General features: G+C 40.2%; 1 long non-coding RNA gene across 1 annotated transcript in view; it reads right to left on the bottom strand.

Annotated features, from left to right (window-relative positions):
* LOC142181240 (uncharacterized) overlaps positions 1-21,554 on the bottom strand; it is a 33,680-nt gene extending 12,126 nt beyond the window's left edge. The window contains exons 1-2 of the long non-coding RNA XR_012709825.1: positions 19,469-21,554; positions 11,803-11,894 (exon numbers count right to left, since the gene is read on the bottom strand). This is a non-coding gene — a long non-coding RNA (uncharacterized LOC142181240). The remainder of the gene's footprint in view (positions 1-11,802; positions 11,895-19,468) is intronic.
* Positions 21,555-22,084: the final 530 nt, after the last annotated feature.

Raw genomic sequence — 22,084 nt, 5'->3', positions numbered from 1 at the left:
TACATACATACATACATACATATATATATATATATATATATATACAAACAAATTAAATATTATATGATAAAGTCTTAAGTCTGCCTGGACATAATCATGCTTTAGCTACGTACGGACTCTCATCACCTCGTGTGTACGTAGCACCCACAACTAGTAGCACATAACAATTACATCACCTAGGGGATAGTTTCCCTCTCACAAGGTTAGACGGGAGATTTACCTCGCTCTGAAGTTCTATAACCAACTCCAATGCCTCTCTAACTCTTCAATTCAAAGCCAAACGATCATAAACTAGTCAAATAATGTACAGCTCAATCAAAATATACTCCAATGCATATAATTTAACAATTTATAATGATTCGCAACTCCTTTCGAAAAGTTAACAAAGTCAACCCTCAGGCTCACATGCCCGGATTCTGAAAATTTTCAAAGATAAACGCTACTCATAGCACCACGAATTTAAATATAAAATTTATTCCAAATTTCATGTCCAATTTCGTGGTAAAAATCTAAAATACAAATTTCTAGGTTTCTTTCAAATTCTCACAATTGCTACTAATTTTCATGTTTAAATCCTTGTAGAATCCATGTAGTTAGCTAACAATATGCGAGAATTACTTACCTTGCAATAGATAATAAAAATCTCCCCTTGAAGCTCCCCAAAAATCGCTTAAACCAAGAGAGAAATGAGTGAAATGAGCAATAATCCCGATTTAATATAATTCTGCCCAGGCATTTCCTTTCGCGATCTCGATCTAAAGCCTCATGATCGTGAAACAATACTACCTCTACTGCCAAAAATGCCCTACGCGATCGCGTCTGAAGACTCACGATCGCAAAGCATGACCAGTCAAACAATCGCGAATGGGGGAGCACATTGCATTCATGAAGACCAACTCCATCAGCCCCTACTTCAACATTACACGAATGTGTAACTTCATTTGCGAATGCGATGGTCCAGCCCAGGAATAGGCGATCGCATTCCTTAGCCCGCGAACGCGAAGAACAGATCTCATCTGCTCTTACTTACCTTCCGCGATCGCGTCTCTTTCTTCGTGATTGTAAAGCATGCCAAGGACACCAGAAACCAGCAGCTGCAAATCACCCAAAGTTGATTCGAAACCATCCCAAAACACAACCAAGGCCCCCGAGACCCCGTCCAATAATACCAACCAGTTCCAAAACATAACACGCCTACTCGATGCATCAAATCATACCAAAAAAATCAAAACTATGAACGTCGATCGAAATCTTTCTTTAAACTTTCAAACCTTAAAACTTTGATGAATGCGTCCGAATTACACTTAAGCATTTCGGAATGATGCCAAACTTTACGTATAAGTCACAAATCATAATTCGAACCTATTCCAAGGATCGAAACCTCAAACGGACACCAATAACATCAAAATACACTTCAAACCTAACTTATGAAATTCTAAAACTTTTGAAATGCTAACTTTCCATAATAAGCGTTGAAGCGCTCCTGGATCACCCGATACTCAACCCAAACCCGAATACACGCCCAAGTCTAAAATCATCATAAAAATCAATTGGAACCTTCAAATCTCGATTTCGATGTCGTATTCAAAAGTCAAACCTTTGTCAACTCTTCCAACTTAAGCTTCCGAATTTAGAATTTTTTTTCTGAAACAACTCCAAACTTCCCGAAATTCAATTCCGACCACATGTACATGTCATAATACATGAAATGAAGCTACCCAAGATCTCAAACCACCGAACGACGTGCTACAACTCAAAATGACCGATCGGGTCGTTACATTGGTGTAGCAGAAAGTTTATATTTTTCTATTTGTGAAACGAGAAATTGCAGATTGAGACTTTTTATTTTAAGGGAGAAATTTAAAAAAGAATAAAATTAATTAAGTTGATTATTATATACGAGTACTAAACTCTACTTGAATTCAAAAAAAAAGATAAAAGAAAAAACAGTTGGCTACTAAGCATAAACTATTGTTGAATTTAAAAAAGAAATAAAAAGCAAGAAAGAAAAGCTCAATTGTGACACCCTAGGCGAATCCAGATCAAAAATAATTAGAGAGATGTTGGTTATATAAGTAATCAAGCCTTAAAACCTAATGACAAGTTTTAACAATGCTTGCCTAGACCCAAAGCGGATAATATCATTAGTAGACGGAGCTTTTACATATGTATCAGAGTCGCTACGCGTGCAACCTTGAACGGTGGTGGGGAAAACCTTAGCGAGGACTCTGAGTCCCTAAGGGGGGGGGGGTATGTGACACCCTAGGTGAACCCCACAATGACAAAAATGGGAGATATATTGGGTATATAAGTAAACAAGTCTTAGATCATAACGCGTTTTAAAATTATATGGGCTTGACCCAAAGCGAATAATATCACTAATGGGTTGGGCTATTACACTAGTTGGTGGAGCTAGGTTCCGAATCCAGGTCACAATCAGTAAGGAAAGGAACTTGAACACTCCATGCAACAAATGCTTCAATTCGACGTTTGCCTTTTAGGGGGGCTTATATTTATGAGGGGTCCTAGTTGTGTACACATACATGATTTTTCTCGAGACTAACGGGTTTTTTGTGAGCCTCCAACCCTTACTGTTGGTCTGCCTCTAATGATGGTTCATTAGGTGCATTCATCAGAAAAGTTTCTGAATGCATGTATCAGAATAATTGCTCTTAATATTTCTAGATAAGTTTTAAAATATAAAATGGTGTAGTATACGTTTTTGTACATTTATATTGAAGGAATTAAGTGTTATGAAATACTTGATTATGGTGGGCCCTTGGATAAGAGAAATAAAAAATAAAAAATACAAAGAAAAGAAAACCATATTTAATAAGATTTAAAGCCTGTATCTAGGTTGAGTTTGCAGCGCAGAGATATAGACCTATATTTGATATAGGAAGAAGGGGACCTATTCGGATTAAAGTGATATGTGATGTCTCACAATCCCTTAGAATGAGCTTGCAACATAATTTCGCATGGTTGGAGACGTCAAAATATTCGAAATGGGTAAAATGGGACGTAGAGATAAGCTTCGAAGTACCCGAAGTTGCTCAAGTGGCCCCTAACTACCTACACAATGTGATGACCCAAAAGGTCATCACTTGTTTTAAAATGAAACTTCCGTGTTCTGAGGCCTTGAAAACCTCATTTAGAGTCACCTCAATTTGCGTGTGCAGTCCGGACGCGTAGCCGGAAAGCTTAAATATGAAATTTAGTGAAAAAAGGATAAGTTTTGAGTGTAAAATGAATAAATTTGACTTCGGTCAACATTTTGGGTAAACGGATCCGGATCCATGATTTGACGGTCCCGAAGGGTCCGTAGGAAAATATGGGACTTGGGTGTAGCCCGAACCCGAGAAATAAATTTTTAAAGGAAATTGTTTTCTGAAAATTTTTAAGGAAATTTGAAATGAAGTTTGATTAGAAAGAGATGGTATCGGGCCCGTATTTTAGTTCCGGCGCCCGGTACAGGTCTTATATATGGTTTAAGTCATTTCTGTAAAGTTTGGTTGAAAACGGGCGTCGATTGACGTAATTTGGACCTAAATTGCTAAAATTGATACTTGATGAAGTTGAGAAAAAAATTCTTGATTTTAAGGTTTGATTCATTATTATTGAGGTTATTTGGCGATTTGATCGCACGGATAAGTTCGTATGATGTTGTTGAATTAATACGTGTGTTTGGTTAGGAGCCCTGAGAGCTCGAGTGTGTTGGATAGGAGCCCTGAGAGCTCGAGTGTGTTTCGGATGTGTTTCGGTAAGTTTTGAACTTAGGAAAAAATTGCAGATTCAGAGAAGTTATAGGTCTCTGAAGTCAAGTCTCGCGGTCCGCGGTGGAAACTTCGCGGCCGTGGTGGGGACTCAGCTACCGCGGTGGGCTTTGTGCGGTCCGCGGTGAGCAAGGCCAAGCCTCCGCGGCCGCGCTCGATTCCTTGCGGTCTGCGGTAGAGCTCCGTGGCCGCAACCCTTTTATGCGGTCCGCGGTGGAGCTCCGCGGCTGCAGTCCTTTTTATGCGGTCCACGGAAAGGGTCTGAGAGGAGTATATTTAAATAGACTTTTCAGTTATTTTACACTTTTCAAAACCCCAAAAACATAAGAGGCGATTTTTCAAATAACCTTTCTTCTCCAAATCAATTGTAAGTCATTTATAACTAGTTTTCTTCAATCATTAACATCTTTTTACATGATTTTAACTTCAAATCAATTATTTTCATGGGGAAATTGGGTGTAGAACCTAGGTTTTTAAAAAATTGGGGATTTGGACCTCTATTTGAGGTCCGATTTCAATACAAATCATATATTTGGGTTTGTGGGTAAATGGGTAATCAGGTTTTGGTCCGAATTTCGGGTTTGGACCAAGCGGTTCTGGGGTCAATTTTTGACTTTTTGAGAAAATCTTTATAAAACTTATTTTCATGCATTAGAATTGATTCATTTAGCATTTATTGATATCGTTAAGTAAATTGTGGCTAGATACAAGCGTGTTGGTAGTGGAAATAAGAGGTAAAGCGGTAGTTGAGGCTTGAACTGTGTTCGTTGCATCGAGGTAAGTGTTTGGTCTAACCTTAGCTTAAGGGTTTAGGAGTTGTGTCATATTTGCTATATGCTTCTTGTCGAGTACGACGTATAGGCATAGTGACGAGTATCTATACGTTGGTGTCAAGCATGAGTGTGGGTCTTATATGGTGATTTTCATGAATTCATTGTATTATTCAGGCCTTGGTGCAAATTACTAATTATTGTATAAAGATTGCAGAAATAATTGTGATCTATGAGCATTGAGGAGCGTTGGCTCAAATTGAATAGTGAAATTTTTGAAAGTATAAGTGACAATTGATCTTTTAGAGCATTGGCTCGAATTGTGAAATGAGTTGTGAAAGTATAAGTGATAATCGAACCTCTAGAGCATTGGCTCGAGTTGTGAAGCAAATTGTGAAGTAAAAATTCAGAAAAGAGAAGAGATCATTATGTTGTGACCCTTGTCGGGCTATTAATGGTTTAATCGTTGTTCCCTTGCTAGGATTTAATTGTTTAATTGTTGTTCCCTTGCCGTGATTTAATTGTTTAACTGATGTTCCCTTTCCGGTATTTAATTGTTTAATTGTTGTTCCCTTGCCGAGATTTAATTGTTTAATTGTTGTTCCCTTGCCGAGATTTAATTGTTTAATTGTTGTTCCCTTGCCATTATTTAATTGTTTAACTATTGTTCCTTTGCCAGGATTTCTGTTATTATTTTGTTTATTCCCTTGCCCCTCTATTTGTGATTGTTGTTTGGGTGAGGAAGAGTGTTAAAGTACGAAGGGTGATGTCGTGCATTGTTTGTTACTGTGAGGAAAGAGTGTAAAGCACGAAGGGTGATGTTGTGTCGCACTACGTACCATTCCGTACCGATTCTATTGATTATATGGAGAGGAAAGAGAGTAAAAGCACGAAGGGTGATGCCGTGCACATTTTGATTATATGATTGTGTTGGTAAGGACGAGAGTAAAAGCACGAACGGTGATGGCGTGCATATTTTATTGTATAACTGCTTTGGTGAGGCTGAGAGTAAAAGCACGAAGTGTGATGCCGTGAAGTTGTTGATTTCTGCTTCCTTGTTGACATTTTAGTTATGTTGTTTCATTCCTTACTTGATATCTTTCTATTCGGAACTATTATCTTCCCCATATCATGTTTCCCCCTCCCATACTTGACTATATATGATTGTTTCTTTCTGTATTTCTTTCTGTTGTATTTAGTTAAATTACACATGTTTATGTGGTAGTCTGGTCCTAGCCTCGTCACTACTTCGTCAAGTTTAGGCTAGGCACTTACCAGCACATGGGGGTTGGTTGTGCTGATACTACACTCTACATTGTGTGCAGATCTAGGAGAAGCTTTCGGACAGTAGTTGGAGTGTTTCCTTCAGTCCACCCGGAGACCCAAGGTAGACCTGCAGGCGTCTGCAGGCCCTGACGTCTTCCTCTATCTCTATTTCCTATTTCATTTTTTTTGTTCAGAAATGGTGTATTGTATTTCTTTAGACCTTGTATGTAGTAACTCTTAGATAGTTTGTGACACTATGACACTAGGTTTTGGGGTATTTGAGGTTTTAAAAGTTGTAATAGACGTAGCCTTAAGATATATAATTGTTGACTTCCATTTATTTATTTAAAATTCCGCTTTTATCATATTATCAACTTGTGTTTGTTAAAAGGAAGCAAAAAAAAGAAATGAAAGTGTAGCAATTAGTTAAGGCTTGGCTTGCCTAGCTCCCATTAGTAGGCGCCATTACGACTCCCGAGGGTGAGAAATTCAGGTCGTGACAAGTTGGTATTAGAGCTCTAGGTTGCATAGGTCTCACAGTTCACAGACAAGCTTAGTAGAGTCTAAGGGATCGGTATGGAGACGTCTATATTTATCCCCCAGAGACTACAGAGTTAGGAAAAGCTTCACATTTATTCTTTCCTATCATGTGGTTTTGTTTCTCAATGCTAATTGAACTACTACTCTATTCTTTTGCAGATGGCGAGAACACGCGCTTCCTCATCCTCCGCTCAGCAACCCGAGCCCCCAGCAGCAGTTCCCACGAGGGGCAGAGGGCGAGGCCGAGGTAGGGGCAGATCTCAGCCCCGAGCAGTAGCCCCAGTGACGGAGCCTCGGGTTGATTTTGATGAGGAGGTTCCAGCTCCAGCAGTTCCGATGGGCCCAGCTCAGGTCCCAGAGGGGTTTATTGCTACCCCAGTTCTTTAGGACGCTCTGGTCCGATTGGTGGGCCTCATAGAGAGTGTCACCCGAGCAAGCTTGCTTCCTGTAGCATCAGCCGTCTCTTAGGCTGGAGGAGGGGCCCAGACTCCTGCTACTCGCACTCTGGAGCAGGTAGCTCCTTAGATTCAGACTCCAGCTGTTCAGCCAGTTGGACAGCCGGGTGTGGTAGCTTAGACCGGTGATGGAGCGGCTATGTTCGCCGACGCTTCGTGGAGACTGGATAGGTTCACCAAGCCCTTCACTTCTACTTTTAGCAGTGCATCTACTCAGGATCCCTAGGATTATCTAGACAGCTGCCACGAGGTTCTTAGGAACATGGGTATTGTTGAGACTGATGGGGTTTATTTTGCTACATTTTGCTTGTCTGGATCTGCCAAGACTTGTTGGAGGGATTATTGCTTAGAGAGACCAGCTAGATCGCCAGCCTTGACTTGGGAGCAATTTACAGTGTTGTTTCTGGAGAAGTTTCTCCCCGTTACTTAGAGAGAGGTCTTTCAGAGGCAGTTTGAGCACCTCCAACAGGGTTCTATGATTGTTACCCAGTATGAGACCAGGTTCATCGACTTATCTCGCCATGCTCTCATCATACTCCCCACCGAGAGAGAGAGGGTGAGGAGGTTTATTGACGGTCTTATTCAGCCGATTCGTCTTCAGATGGCTATAGAGGCTGGGAGTGAGATTACCTTTTAGGAGGCAGCCAATGTGGCCCGTAGAGTTGAGATGGTTCTGTCATAGGGAGGCGGTCATGGGTTAGACAAGTGGCCCCGTCATTCAGGATGATTCAGTGGTACCTCATCCTAAGGTCGAGACTCGTATGGTATAGGCCACCCTCCTAGGTCCTTTCAGTCGGCGCTCCAGGTTTCTCACGGTACTTTAGGTGGTCGTGGTCCCCAGATGCAGTATCCCGATCAGCAGTCCTACAATGCACCACCTGCTCCTATCAGTGCACTGCCGCTTCAGAGTTTTTGGGGCGGCCATTCAGGTTGTCAGAGCCAGCAGTCTCAGTAGCCGAGGGCTTGTTACACATGTGGTGATCTGGGTCACATTGCCAGGTTTTGCCCTCAAGCACCGAGTGCCTCACAGCATCAGGGTTCTCGTGCTATGGTACAGGCACCAGGTGTTCCACAGCCCGCCCAGCCAGCTAAAGATGGGGGTAGAGGCGCTCGAAGTGGAGGTAGAGGTACTAGAGGTGGAGCTCAGGCTGCCAGGGGTGGAGGCCAGCCAGTTGCAGGCCGTCCCAGAGATGTAGTTCAGGGTGGTGGGGCCCAATCCCAATGTTACGCCCTTCCAGCCATGGCTGAGGCTGAGGCTTCAGATGCAGTCATTACAGGTACTATTCTAGTTTGTGATAAAGATGCTTCAGTGTTATTTGATCCAGGATCTACCTACTCGTATGTGTCATCTTATTTTGCACCGTATATGGTAATGCTTAGTGATTCATTGAGTATTCCTGTTTATGTGTCTACACCAGTGGGTGATTGGGGGTCTTGAAACTCATGTGGATTTGTTGCTTCTAGACATGGTCGATTTTGATATTATATTGGGGATGGACTGGTTATCACCTTACCACGCTATTTTGGACTGTCATGCTAAGACGGTGACCTTAGCCTTACTGAATTTGCCCCGTTTAGAGTGGAGAGGCACTTCTGGTCATTCTATCCGCAGTATTATCTCGTATGTGAAGGATCGGTGTATGGTCAAGAAGGGGTGTTTGGCCTATTTGGCATATGTTCGTGATTCAAGTGTTGAGGTTCCCTCTATTGATTATGTGCCCGTTGTTCGTGAGTTTCCTGAGGTATTCCCTTCAGACTTGCCAGGTGTGCCACCCGACAGGGATATTGATTTTTGCATTGATTTGGCTCCGGGAACTCAACCCATTTCTATCCCACCGTATCATATGGCCCCGCTTGAGTTGAAAGAGTTGAAGGAATAGTTTCAAGACTTGCTTGAGAAAGGTTTCATTAGGCCGAATGTTTCGCCTTGGGGTGCGTCGGTGTTGTTTGTTAAGAAGAAGGATGGATCGTTGAGAATGTGTATTGATTACTGGCAGTTGAACAAGGTTACAATCAAGAATAAGTATCCATTGTCGAGGATTGATGATTTATTTGATCACTTCGGGGTGCCAAGATGTTCTTAAAGATTGGTTCGAGATCTGGCTATCACCAGTTGGGGATTAGGGCATCCAATGTCCCTAAGACAGCTTTCCGCACTCGGCACGGGCATTATGAGTTCTTGGTTATGTCGTTTGGGTTGAAAAATGCCCCAGCAACTTTTATGGATTTGATGAACCGAGTGTTTAGGCCTTATTTGGACTCGTTCGTGATAATCTTCATTTATGATATTTTGATATATTCCCGCAGCCGGGAGGAGCACGAGCAACATCTTAGAGTGGTTCTTCAGATTTTGAGAGATAGTCAGTTATATGCTATGTTCTCGAAATGTGAGTTCTGGTTAAGTTCAGTTGCATTTCTGGGTCATGTTGTATCAGTAGAGGGTATTCAGGTTGATCCGAAGAAGATTGAGGCAGTCAAGAACTGGCCTAGACCAGCATCAGCTACAGATATTCGGAGTTTCTTGGGATTGGAAGGCTACTACTGTCGGTTCCTAGAGGGGTTCTCATCTATCGCATCCCCTATGACCAGGTTGACCCAGAAGGGTGCCCAGTTCAGATGGTCGGACGAGTGTGAGGCGAGCTTTCAGAAGCTCAAAACAGCTTTGACTACGGCACCGGTGTTGGTTTTGCCCACAGGTTCAGGGCCTTATACAGTTTATTGTGATGCATCTCGTATTGGGCTTGGTGCAGTGTTGATGCAGGATGACAAGGTCATTGCCTATGCTTTGAGGCAGTTGAAGATTCATGAAAAGAACTATCTGATTCATGATTTGGAGTTGGCAGCCATAGTTCACGCATTGAAGATTTGGAGGCATTATCTGTATGGCGTGGCATGTGAGGTGTTCACTGATCACAAGAGTCTTCAGTATTTGTTCAAGCAAAAGGAGTTGAATTTGAGGCAGAGGAGGTGGTTTGAGTTGTTAAAGGATTATGATATCACTATCTTGTATCATCTGGGAAAGGGCAATGTGGTGGCCGATGCGTTGAGCAGGAAGTCAGCCAGTATGGGCAGTCTTGCTTATATTCCGGTCGGTGAGAGGCCGCTTGCTTTGGATGTTCAGGCCTTGGCCAATCGGTTCATGAGGTTGGATATTTCTGAGCCTAGTCGGGTATTAGCTTGCATGGTTGCTCTTTCTTCATTATTGGAGCGTATCCATGATCGGCAGTTTGATGATCCCCATTTGTGTGTCTATAGATACATAGTGCAGCGTGGAGGTGCCAAGAAGGTTACCTTAGATGATGATGGAGTTTTGAGATTGCAGGGTCGAGTTTGTGTGCCTAATGTGGATGGGCTCCGAGAGTTGATTTTAGAGGAGGCCCATAGCTCCCGGTACTCTATCCATCCGGGCGCCGCGAAGATGTATCAGGATTTGCGGCAGCATTATTGGTGGCAGAGAATGAAGAAGTATATCGTTGCTTATGTAGCTCGGTGTTTGAATTGTCAGCAAGTTAAGTACGAGCATCGGAGGCCTGGTGGTTTATTTCAGAGGATAGAGCTTCCCGAGTGGAAGTGGGAGCGGATCACTATGGATTTCGTTGTTGGACTCCCGCAGACTCGGAGGAAGTTCGACGCAGTATGGGTCATTATTGATAGGCTGACCAAGTTAGCGCATTTCATTCCTATAGTTGTCTCCTATTCATCCGAGAGGCTAGCTGAGATCTATATCCGGGAGATTGTTCGTCTTCATGGTGTGCCTGTATCTATCATTTCGGATCGAGGTACGTAGTTTACCTCGCGTTTCTGGAGAGCAGTTCAGCAAGAGTTGGGCACCCAGGTTGAGTTGAGTAAGTTGGGCACCCAGGTTGAGTTGAGAACAGCATTTCATCCTCAGACGGACGGGCAGTCCGAGTGGACAATTCAGATTTTGGAGGATATGCTCCGAGCTTGTGTCATTGACTTTGGAGGCTCGTGAGATCAGTTTTTGCCTTTAGTAGAGTTTGCCTACAACAACAGTTACCAGTCGAGTATCCAGATGGCTCCTTATGAGGCTTTATATGGTAGGCGGTGTCGATCTCCGGTTGGGTGGTTTGAGCCGGGAGAGGCTCGATTGTTGGGTACGGATCTGGTTCAGGAGGCTTTGGACAAGGTCAAGATTATTCAAGATAAGCTTCGTACAGCTCAGTCCAGGCAAAAAAGTTATGTAGACCTCAAGGTTCGAGATGTGGTTTTTATGGTTGGAGAGCGGGTATTGCTCCAAGTGTCGCCTATGAAGGGCGTGATGAGATTTGGGAAGAAGGTCAAGCTTAGCCCTAGGTTTATTGGTCCATTTGAGATTCTTGATCGAGTGGGAGAGGTGGCTTATAGACTTGCATTGCCGCCGAGCTTATCAGTCGTGCACCCAGTGTTTCATGTGTCCATGCTCTGGAAATATCACGGCGATCCATCCCACATGTTAGATTTCAGCACTGTCCAGTTGGACAAGGACTTGTCTTATGAGGAGGAGCTGGTAGCTATTCTAGACCGGCAGGTTCGTCAGTTGAGGTCAAAGAGTTTTCCTTCTGTTCGTGTTCAGTGGAAAGGTCAGCCTCTTGAGTCATCTACCTGGGAGTCCGAGTCCGATATGCGGAGCCGTTATCTCCAACTTTTCCCCGACTCAGGTACTTCCTTGTTCTGTCCGTTCGAGGACGAACGGTTGTTTTAGAGTTGGAGAATGTGATGATGTCACGATCCAAAACGATGGGCAGCAACGGGCACCCGGTACCTTACTCAACCGAGTACCAACGTAGCATATCTTTCATATTACATCATTATGTACACGTGACATACGAGCCGAGTAGACCAATATAATTATTTATATACTCAAACATAGGCCGACAAGGCCGTACAATCTTTCACGTATACGACATATGTCTACAAGCCTCTAAGAATACATAAATGTCATAGAGATCGGGATAGAGTCTCGCCATACCAAAAAATACATGTCTAAATCATACTAACCAAACAAGCAACTCTGAAGCAAATGGAGCGCACCAACATCTTCTGCTGAGTTGATAGCCTACTTGGAGGGCTCTCGACCTGTCTATCGGGACCTGCGGGCATGAAACGCAGCATCCCCAGGCAAAAGGGATGTCAGTACAAATAATGTACCGAGTATGTAAGGCACATAAGTAAGTACATCAGAGACATGGAAGAAATATAGAGTACATGATTCAACCTGCAAGTCTGAATAACTTTGTAAATCATAAATTACTTTTAGCGTTATGCATGTGCGTATGAATGTCATGTCGTTCATAGGTATATGTTTCATAACATCATCAGCCTCTGAGGGCACTCCATTATATCATACTGGCCACTGTGGGCAAAATCATCATCGTATACCAGCTGATCAGGTGGTGGTGCGTATATAACGCCATAACCTTTCTCATATCCCATATACATATATATATACGCATATATAACATCATCTGGTCATGGGTCAATGTGCATGTATAAATGCATGAAATGCATATGAAATACGTTAATAAAATATATATGCGTATATAACGCCATTTGAATACATACCCATATATGCGTATATAACGCCGTTTGAATCATATTTCAGCCACTGTAGGCAACATCATCATCATATACCAGCTGATCAGGTGGTGGTGCGTATATAACGCCGTAACATTTTCCCATATCCCAGATACATATATATACATATATACGCGTATATAACGCCGTCTGAGTCATGGGTCAATGCATATGAATGTAATGCATGAAAAGTACGTTAATAAAATCTTTCGGAATTGTCATAAGACCACTTTGCCTTTGAGTAATATCATAAAGTAACCTCTTTTCAACTTTCGTATTTTTCTGAGACCCATGAACATATAATAAAATATTATGACACATGTAAATTCAAGAATATAAATATCTCTAATACTTCTATGACTAGAGTCATTTATGGAATTTGTGCATTTGCACATTTCGTTTGTGTCGTATAGATCTTGCCCAAAGAAAGAAGGGATAGCCTTAACATACCTATTCTTTGAATTATCCGAATTAAATGAAGCTTCTGCTTCTGAATCCTTGAGAGAAAATTGGCACTGGATTCCTTGAAATTTTGGACGGAATCGTTTTTGCTTCAAAACATTTTTGTGTACTATGAGAATTGACTTATGATCTCTAAAATGTTTTCCTGCTTTTGTATACTTTGGGACGTTAGTTTCCTTTGTCCAAAATGAAGAAACTTAACTTTTTGATCTCTAATGTAGTTAGAATGAAATGCTGAAACGTTTCTTGCTTATTAATTCAATTAAGCTTAGGTAGCCACCTACTTCAACATGACCATGAGTCATTGTTTGGAAAGTGGTTGGCTGCCACATATTTTTTTTAGATAATTATTAATCTTTATCAATTTATTAGTTAACTGGGTAATATTCCGTTACCCGGTAATTAATCAATTACGCGCATAATTGAGAATTATTCCCACTTACTTAAAATATTACTCATTTTTCGTATACTTTATATACCTTACTATTATGGTCATGTGGTACCTTGTATGGTACTAGTCTATAAATACCGAGTATTTTAGTTTAAGCCATATTTTATCCCATCATGCCAAACTTGGACGAAAATTCGTTTTCTTTGACTTGTTTCCCCTTTCACCTTTATGAATTTACTTATTACTTATTTGAAATAGTATATCCTTATAATCCCCAAATAATCTTTTCCTGGACTGATGTCAATTTCCTTACGACAAATTCAACGTACAATACTACTAGGTGCAACATCGTCGTAATATATTACGGCAGAGTATAACATCATCTTAATATAATACAGTGGGACATAATATCCACGTAATATAACGGGACGTAACATCATTCCCCCCTTTGGAACATTCGTCCTCTAATGTTGACTAATGCTCTTATCATTTTCATAACTTATAGCTCTTGTGAATACCTTAATATTCCCCTTGCCATTTAGGCAGTTGTTCCGTTAATAAATCCAAAGGCCAGGGCATTCCCCCCTTTAGGCCTCTTTCCTACGCCATGGCTTGTGATCGAATTCCTTCCAATCTTGTAACTGTTGCTACCTCCTATCATGCAGCCTCTACGATACTGACTTTGTAAGTGTGCCTAGCGTCTTTTCTCTCCTTTTCCTTCAAGTTTTAGCGAATCTCTAGGCCTTACTTTGTAAACATATACAAGGCTTAATAAGATACCTCTCTAGGCATCTATAGGTATACTGAAGTTCTTTGCTCGGTATTTTGTAGAGCTTGCGAATATGGCCATATCTTATTTCATAGACCTGGTTATCCATTCGTATAACTTTACTGCATCTACATAGGTCATAATATGTCATAAATCTTACTTTGATTTATCGTTATCAGGGTCTACAACAAACTCTAGGTTACTCTCATTGCTTATCCTTAAAATTGATGGCCTAATCATCTCATATTGTTGAACTTTTATCCATCTATTGTTGATTCACCTTAATGTTGATCCATCATCTACCACTGATAACTTGATCTCTTATGTAATACCGCCGCTAGGGTTCTTGTCTGATTGGGGCATCTGGAGTAATTAGATTGATCCCCCTAGGAGTAATACTATACTTCCATAACCATACTTTATAGCATCCCAATGTGATTTACCTTGTGTGGTTATTTTTAATCATGTCCAATTCATGAGATCTCTTTCTTTTCTTTGTTAGATCATTACTTAATCGAAGGCCCACACGTCATTCTTTATCTGTCACAATTATACCCTCATTTTATTACCAAGTCGGCATTTTATTCCTTCTAAATGCTATTAATCTTAGACTTTTTTGAGTTCATTAAAGCTATAGTGAGCTTTGTATAACATAGAGAAATTGTCTGCTCTTCTTGTTTTCATGGGATTAATCCTAAAGACTTACCCATTCTCGTCACTTTTTCACTTGTATTTCCTCATCCTTACTCATGCTTCCTTAAAACTTTATCGCTCTACCATACCTTAGCTTGCGACCTATACATATCCGTTTATAAACTTTCCTTCAACTTACTTGCACTGTAGATTTTCTTATGTTATTTTGGAACGTCAAGCGAGACATCACATCGTCTCTAACCTTTCTCTATTCTCTTAACTAGATCTCTCAGTATTTAGAAACCATAGGCTGGAAGACACCACCGACGATGCTGCTATCATTCCCGGTTATTGGATCCCCATGCTTATAGCCTTCTATCCGAAGTATGGACTATTCACGATCATCTGCCTTTGAGTATCTCGTACGTTGTTCACTTTTACCTTACTTACCTTAAAATCTCGCATCATATCTTCTATCTCTTTCCTGACCTCCCTTCCACCTAGGTGTAATTTACGTCCATAACTTGAAGCTCCATTATAATACTCGCACCTCTGGTACATGCACAATTCGGTAGGAGCTTCGTACTGACTTCTTATGAGGCTGGTACTCTTCAGTTGGTGTCATCGTAGAGCCGTTATAAACTATGGCTACTGCACTATCTCTCTTATGCCTCTGCTACTTAAGAGTGATCCTGAGGCCTGTAATTCTCTTGGTCCCTTCTGTTTTGCTTAGTCGATATAACTCTTTAGTTTCCTCTTTTTTTCTCTGATCAGCCTTTATGTAGGCTTAAGCTATCTTCCGATATGCGACTCCCGGTATTAGTTATTACTTTAGCCTTTCATAGGCGATGAGCGATATCCATGATAAAATCTTTTAATAATTCAATCCTTCGTCTATGACCTGGGTTCAATTCCTTCTTTTAACGTATACCAGAAGCTTCTACAGCTGTATATGCTACAGGTATAGAACTCCAAACTCTTAAGGGCGTTCATAACGTTATCAACTCGGGATCATTGATTTAATAATTCCTTTGGTTCCTTCTTTGCTTCCTTTAACGTAAGCTATTACTTTTCCTGGTCTTTTTGCCCCTTTGTTACATGCATACTTAGCTTATCTTAGTTCCCACGCATGCCAGAGTTTTCGTGTAACTCATATGAACTCAAATATTACTTTTAATTTTACTTCCCGTTCATTAACCACGGTAGGTACCCCTTTCTGTTGGAGTGCTTATAATGTTGTTGTGAGACTTGTTGTTACATGACAATTTTCTCTTTAGGTCGTTGTGCTTAGGTTGAAGCCTTCTTCCTTGTTTCTTCAGCTAGTCCTTCATCGTAGTACTTAGGGAAGACTCTCTCACTTCTGTAAAGTTGTGAGCCTATTACATTGTATACTCGACGGACCTTCTGATGTACTTCCTTGCCTATACTTATCCGTAGTTACTTACTTCCACGCCCTTGTGCTTGTAGGGTTGCTTTTGAAGTAATATTTTGACTGTCTTCCAGTGGAACTCTTATTTATTTCCGTAAAAACTCATACGGTACCTTTAACTACCCTGACTCTTATTTGAATATATCTCCAGTATTATAATGACATTACTGCGAGGCTGAATTCACCGTATTGGGGTATACTACATTTATCTTGCATGATCTACTGATTTGTCTGTAACTTCTTGACTAGCCATACTAGGCTCTCCCTGAATCAACTACTAACTACTCGTTGGCCCATCCTCATGTCACTATTTCGCGAAATCTTTCTTGGGTTATTTCCTTGGTCTTAACTTACGTCTCGCACTAGCTCTTTAATTATCAATAACATCTCGGGCAGGAACCCTTACTTCTTCTCCTTGACGTCACGTTTATATAATGTTCTGGAATCGTAGCATATCTGTAGCATTTTGGATAAGTTCAATCTCATACTTTCTTATTTTTATCAAATTCTTCTTTTTATACTTCCATATTCCCCTCTTTTAAGGGAGTACTAAGAGTTGGAGCTACGACAACCTGCCTATAGATGTTTCACCTTTTCATCTTTGGCATCCTTTCACATCATTGATGACTCTTACTCTCCTTGCGACAATCCTTCTGTACCAATGATAACAAATTTCCTTACTTGCGAGGGTGACACTTAATGTAACTAGTACATACAGTCCCTTAAGCTTAACTTTTCTAACATTGCTTGTTTTAGGGAAGTGTCTTCCTAAATAACCATTCTCTGAATTCTCATGAATCTTCTTCTGTTGTCCGTATTATTATTGCTAGAACGTGATCTGAAAATCTCATGATGCCGACCACCATCAAATTACTCAGTCCCTAATTCATGTTTAGTTCATCTTTTTCCACCAGTCCATGCTGACTTCAATTACTCTGGGGTCTAACTTTTCTTCTGAATCACATTAGCGTCACAAACTTGTTTCTCGAAGTGAGGATATGACTTTATGGCCTATACTCTTTTGTTATCCTAAGGCATGTCACTTCTCGTTTCTTCCTTCACTTGACTATAGATTTTGTAACATTGTCATATTTTGATATACTATTGTCATCCATGTATCACATCTTACTCATAATGCTTTATTAACTCTTTTCTTATTTTCCGCTAACATTTATGCTTATCACTTTATTCTAAAAACTTGAACAAGAGATTCTTTTGCTCTTAGCTTCCCTTTGCTCTATCCAATGGCTCTTCAAGTTGCTTAACGTTCTTGCTTTACTAGAGACGCGAGCCACACTAAGGTAATATTTATTCTGTCAAGGCTTATAGTGCATGTCTTTGTGGTACTCATATCTGGCTGCACTATTTTAGAGGGTATCATTCAGTGTCTCATAAAGAGATCTATTAGCATATTTGTAATATCCTTCGAAAATTTCAACTGATGCAAACAATTCATCCATCATGTCTTCTTATACTACTTCTATTAATCCCCATAGGGCATATCTAGAATGGGTGCAACCAATTGTATATACCTCTGTTACTATTTAATATAACTCAAAAGGCTTATGTTCCTCTGCCTCAATTATAAACGTTGTTAGCCTTCATTAATTGGGTGCCTCATACCCTTCTTCATCTTGCTTCTTTTGCTTGTTGAAACCTGTATTTATCTTCTTAATCTCCCATTGTCTTTTACCATAAAGATGGATAGACATTATTGCCTTAAGGCTTCTTATCAGGAAGCTTGTACCTTTCAGTACACCCATGATCTGCTAAAGACCTCACATTTACTTATCATAGGCATCATACAAAAATCCAAATCCTCTGACTCAGCTTTTCCACAACTACCTCTCTTTCCACTCCTTCTTTCTAGATGTAGGTATCGTCTTATTACAAATAAAATAGAATTTCAGAATTTGAATTCTTATAAGTGAGCTCTACCACACGATCTAGAGTAAAGAGAAAGAGTGACAATCCTAAATTCTCTGTAGCCTCCTGCTTATAAGTGTGGTGCACGACACACCCATAAATAAGACTCTACTAGACCTGGCTTGTAGACTCCCTAGGACACAACTGCTCTGATACAACTTTTGTCACGACCCAAACCGATGGGCCGCAACGGGCACCCGGTACCTTACTCAACCGAGTACTAACATAGCATATCTTTCATATTACATCATTATGTACACGTGACATACGAGCCTAGTAAGCCAATATAATCATTTATAAACTCAAACATAGGCCGACAAGGCCGAACAATCTTTCACGTATACGACATATGTCTACAAGCCTCTAAGAATACATAAATGTCATAGAGGTCGGGATAGATTCCCGCCATACCAAACAATACACGTCTAAATCATACTAACCAAACAAGCAACTCCGAAGCAAATGGAGCGCACCAACATCTTCCGCTGAGCTGATAGCCTACTTGGAGGGCTCTCGACCTGTCTATCGGGACTTGCGGGCATGAAACGCAGCATCCCCAGGCAAAAGGGATGTCAGTACGAATAATGTACCGAGTATGTAAGGCACATAAGTAAGTACATCAGAGACAAGGAAGAAATATAGAGTACATGATTCAACCTGCAAGTCTGAATAACTTTGTAAATCATAAATTACTTTTAGCGTCATGCATATGCGTATGAATGTCATGTCGTTCATAGGTACATATTTCATAACATCATCAGCCTCTGAGGGCATTCCATTATATCATACTGGCCACTGTGGGCAAAATCATCATCGTATACCAGCTGATCAGGTGATGGTGCGTATATAACGCCATAACCTTTCCCATATCCCATGTACATATATATACATACATATATACGCGTATTTAACGCCGTTTGAATACATACATATATATATGCGTATATAACGCCATTTGAATACATATATATACATACATATATATATGCATATATAATGCCGTTTGAATCATATTTATATATATACGCGTATATAACGCCGTTTGAATCATATTTCAGCCATTGTGGGCAACATCATCATCATATACCAGCTGATCAGGTGGTGGTGCGTATATAACGCCGTAACCTTTTCCCATATCCCATATACATATATATACATATATACACGTATATAACGCCGTCTAAGTCATGGGTCAATGCACATGAATGTAATGCATGAAAAGTATGTTAATAAAATCTTTCAGAATTGTCATAAGACCACTTTGCCTTTGAGTAATATCATAAAGTAACCTCTTTTCAACTTTCGTATTTTTCTGAGACCCATGAACATATGATAAAATATTATGACACATGGAAATTCAAGAATATAAATATCTATAATACTTCTATGACTAGAGTCATTTATGGAATTTGTGCATTTGCACGTTTCGTTTGTGTCGTATAGATCTTGCCAAAAGAAAGAAGGGATAGCCTTAACATACCTATTATTTGAATTATCCGAATGAAATGAAGCTTCTGCTTCTGAATCCTTGAGAGAAAATTGGCATTGGATTCCTTGAAATTTTGGACGGAATCGTTTCTGCTTCAAAACGTTTTTGTGTACTATGAGAATTGACTTATGATCTCTAAAATGTTTTCCTGCTTTTGTATACTTTGGGACGTTAGTTTCCTTTGTCCAAAATGAAGAAACTTAACTTTTTGATCTCTAATGTAGTTAGAATGAAATGCTGAAACGTTTCTTGCTTATTAATTCAATTAAGCTTAGGTAGCCACCTACTCCAACATGACCATGAGTCATTATTTGGAAAGTGGTTGGCTGCCACGTGTTTTTTTAGATAATTATTAATTTTTATCAATTTATTAGTTAACTGGGTAATGTTCCATTACCCGGTAATTAATCAATTACCCGCATAATTGAGAATTATTCCCACTTACTTAAAATATTACTCACTTTTCGCATACTTTATACACCTTACTATTATGGTCATGTGGTACCTTGTATGGTACTAGTCTATAAATACCGAGTATTTTAGTTTAAGCCGTATTTTATCCCAACATGCCAAACTTGGACGAAAATTTATTTTCTTTGACTTGCTTCCCCTTTCACCTTTACGAATTTACTTATTACTTGTTTGAAATAGTATATCCTTATAATCCCCAAATAATCTTTTCCTTGACTGATATCAATTTCCTTACGACAAATTCAACGTACAATACTACTGGGTGCAACATCGTCATAATATATTACGGCAGAGTATAACATTGTCTTAATATAATACAGTGGGACATAATATCGACGTAATATAACGGGACGTAACAGATGACCTTTTGGATCATCACTTGTTTTAAAACGAAACTTTCGTGTTCTAAGGCCTTGAAAACCTCATTTATAGTCAATTCGATTTACGTGCGCAGTCCGGGCACGTAACCGGAAAGCTTAAATATGAAATTTATTGGAAAAAAAGGATAAGTTTTGACTGTAAAAATAAATAAATTTGACTTCGGTCAACATTTTGGGTAAACGGACCCGGATCCGTGATTTGATGGTCCTAGAGGGTCCGTCAGAAAATATGGGACTTGGGCGTATGCTCGGAATCGAATTCGGAAGTCCCGCGCCTGAGAAATGAATTTTCAAAGAAAATTATTTTCTGAATTTTTTTTAAGGAAATTTGAAATGAAGTTTGATTAGAAAGAGATGGTATCGGGCCCGTATTATGGTTCCGGCGCCCGGTATAGGTCTTGTATATGGTTTAAGTCATTTCTGTAAAGTTTGGTTAAAAACGGGCGTCGTTTGACGTAATTCAGACCTAAATTGATAAATTTGATACTTGATGAAGTAGAGAAAAAAATTCTTGATTTTGAGGTTTGATTCATTATTATTGAGGTTATTTTGGCGATTTGATCGCACGGATAAGTACTTATGATGTTGTTGAGTTAGTACGTGTGTTTGGTTAGGAGCCCCGAAGGCTCGAGTGTGTTTCAGATGTGTTTTGGTAAGTTATGAACTTAGGAAAAAGTTGCAGATTCACAGAAGTTATAGGTCTCTGATGTCAAGTCTCGCGGTCTGCAGTGGAAACTTCGCGGCCGCGGTGGGGACTCCGCTACCGCGGTGGGGTTTGTGCGGTCCGCGGTGAGCAAAGCCAAGCCTTCGCTGTCGCGCTCGATTTCTTGCGGTCCGCGGTGGAGCTCCGCGGCCGTAGCCCTTTTATGCGGTCCGCGGTGGAGCTCCGCGACTGCAGTCCTTTTTATGCGGTCCGCGGAGAGGGTCTGAGAGGAGTATATTTAAACGGACATTTCAATTATTTTTCGCTTTTCAAAACCACAAAAACATAAGAGACGATTTTTCAAATAACCTTTCTTCTCCAAATCAATTGTAAGTCATTTCTAACTAGTTTTCTTCAATCATTAACATCTTTTAACATGATTTCAACTTCAAATAGATTATTTTCATGGGGGAAATTGGGTGTAGAACCCAGGTTTTTAAACAATTGGGGATTTGAACCTCGATTTCAGGTCCGATTTCAAAACAAATCATATATTTGGGTTCATGGGTAAATGGGTAATCGGGTTTTGGATCGAATTTCGGGTTTGGACCAAGCAAGCCTGGGGTCAATTTTTGACTTTTTAGGGAAATCTTTATAAAACCTATTTTCATGCATTAGAATTGATTCATTTTGCATTTATTGATATCGTTAAGTAAATTGTGGCTAGATACAAGCATGTTGGTGGTAGAAACAAGAGGTAAAGTGGTAGTTGAGGCTTGAACTGTGTTTGTTGCATCGAGGTAAGTGTTTGATCTAACCATAGCTTTAGGGATTAGGAGTTGTGTCCTATTTGCTATCTGCTTCTTGTCGAGTACGACGTATAGACATGGTGACGAGTATCTATACGTTGGTGTCAAGCATGACCGTGGGTCTTATATGGTGATTTTCATGAATTCGTTGTATTATTCATGTCTTGGTGCAAATTTCTAATTATTGTATAAAGATTGTGGAAAGAATTGTGATCTATGAGCATTGAGGAGCGTTAGCTCAAATTGTATAGTGAAATTTTGAAAGTATAAGTGACAATTGATCCTTTAGAGCATTGGCTCGAGT

Source organism: Nicotiana tabacum, chromosome 5, assembly GCF_000715075.1.
Source record: "Nicotiana tabacum cultivar K326 chromosome 5, ASM71507v2, whole genome shotgun sequence".
Classification (NCBI taxonomy): domain Eukaryota; kingdom Viridiplantae; phylum Streptophyta; class Magnoliopsida; order Solanales; family Solanaceae; genus Nicotiana; species Nicotiana tabacum.
Note: the sequence above shows the minus strand (reverse complement) of the source record. Positions and strands in the feature narration are given on the sequence as shown.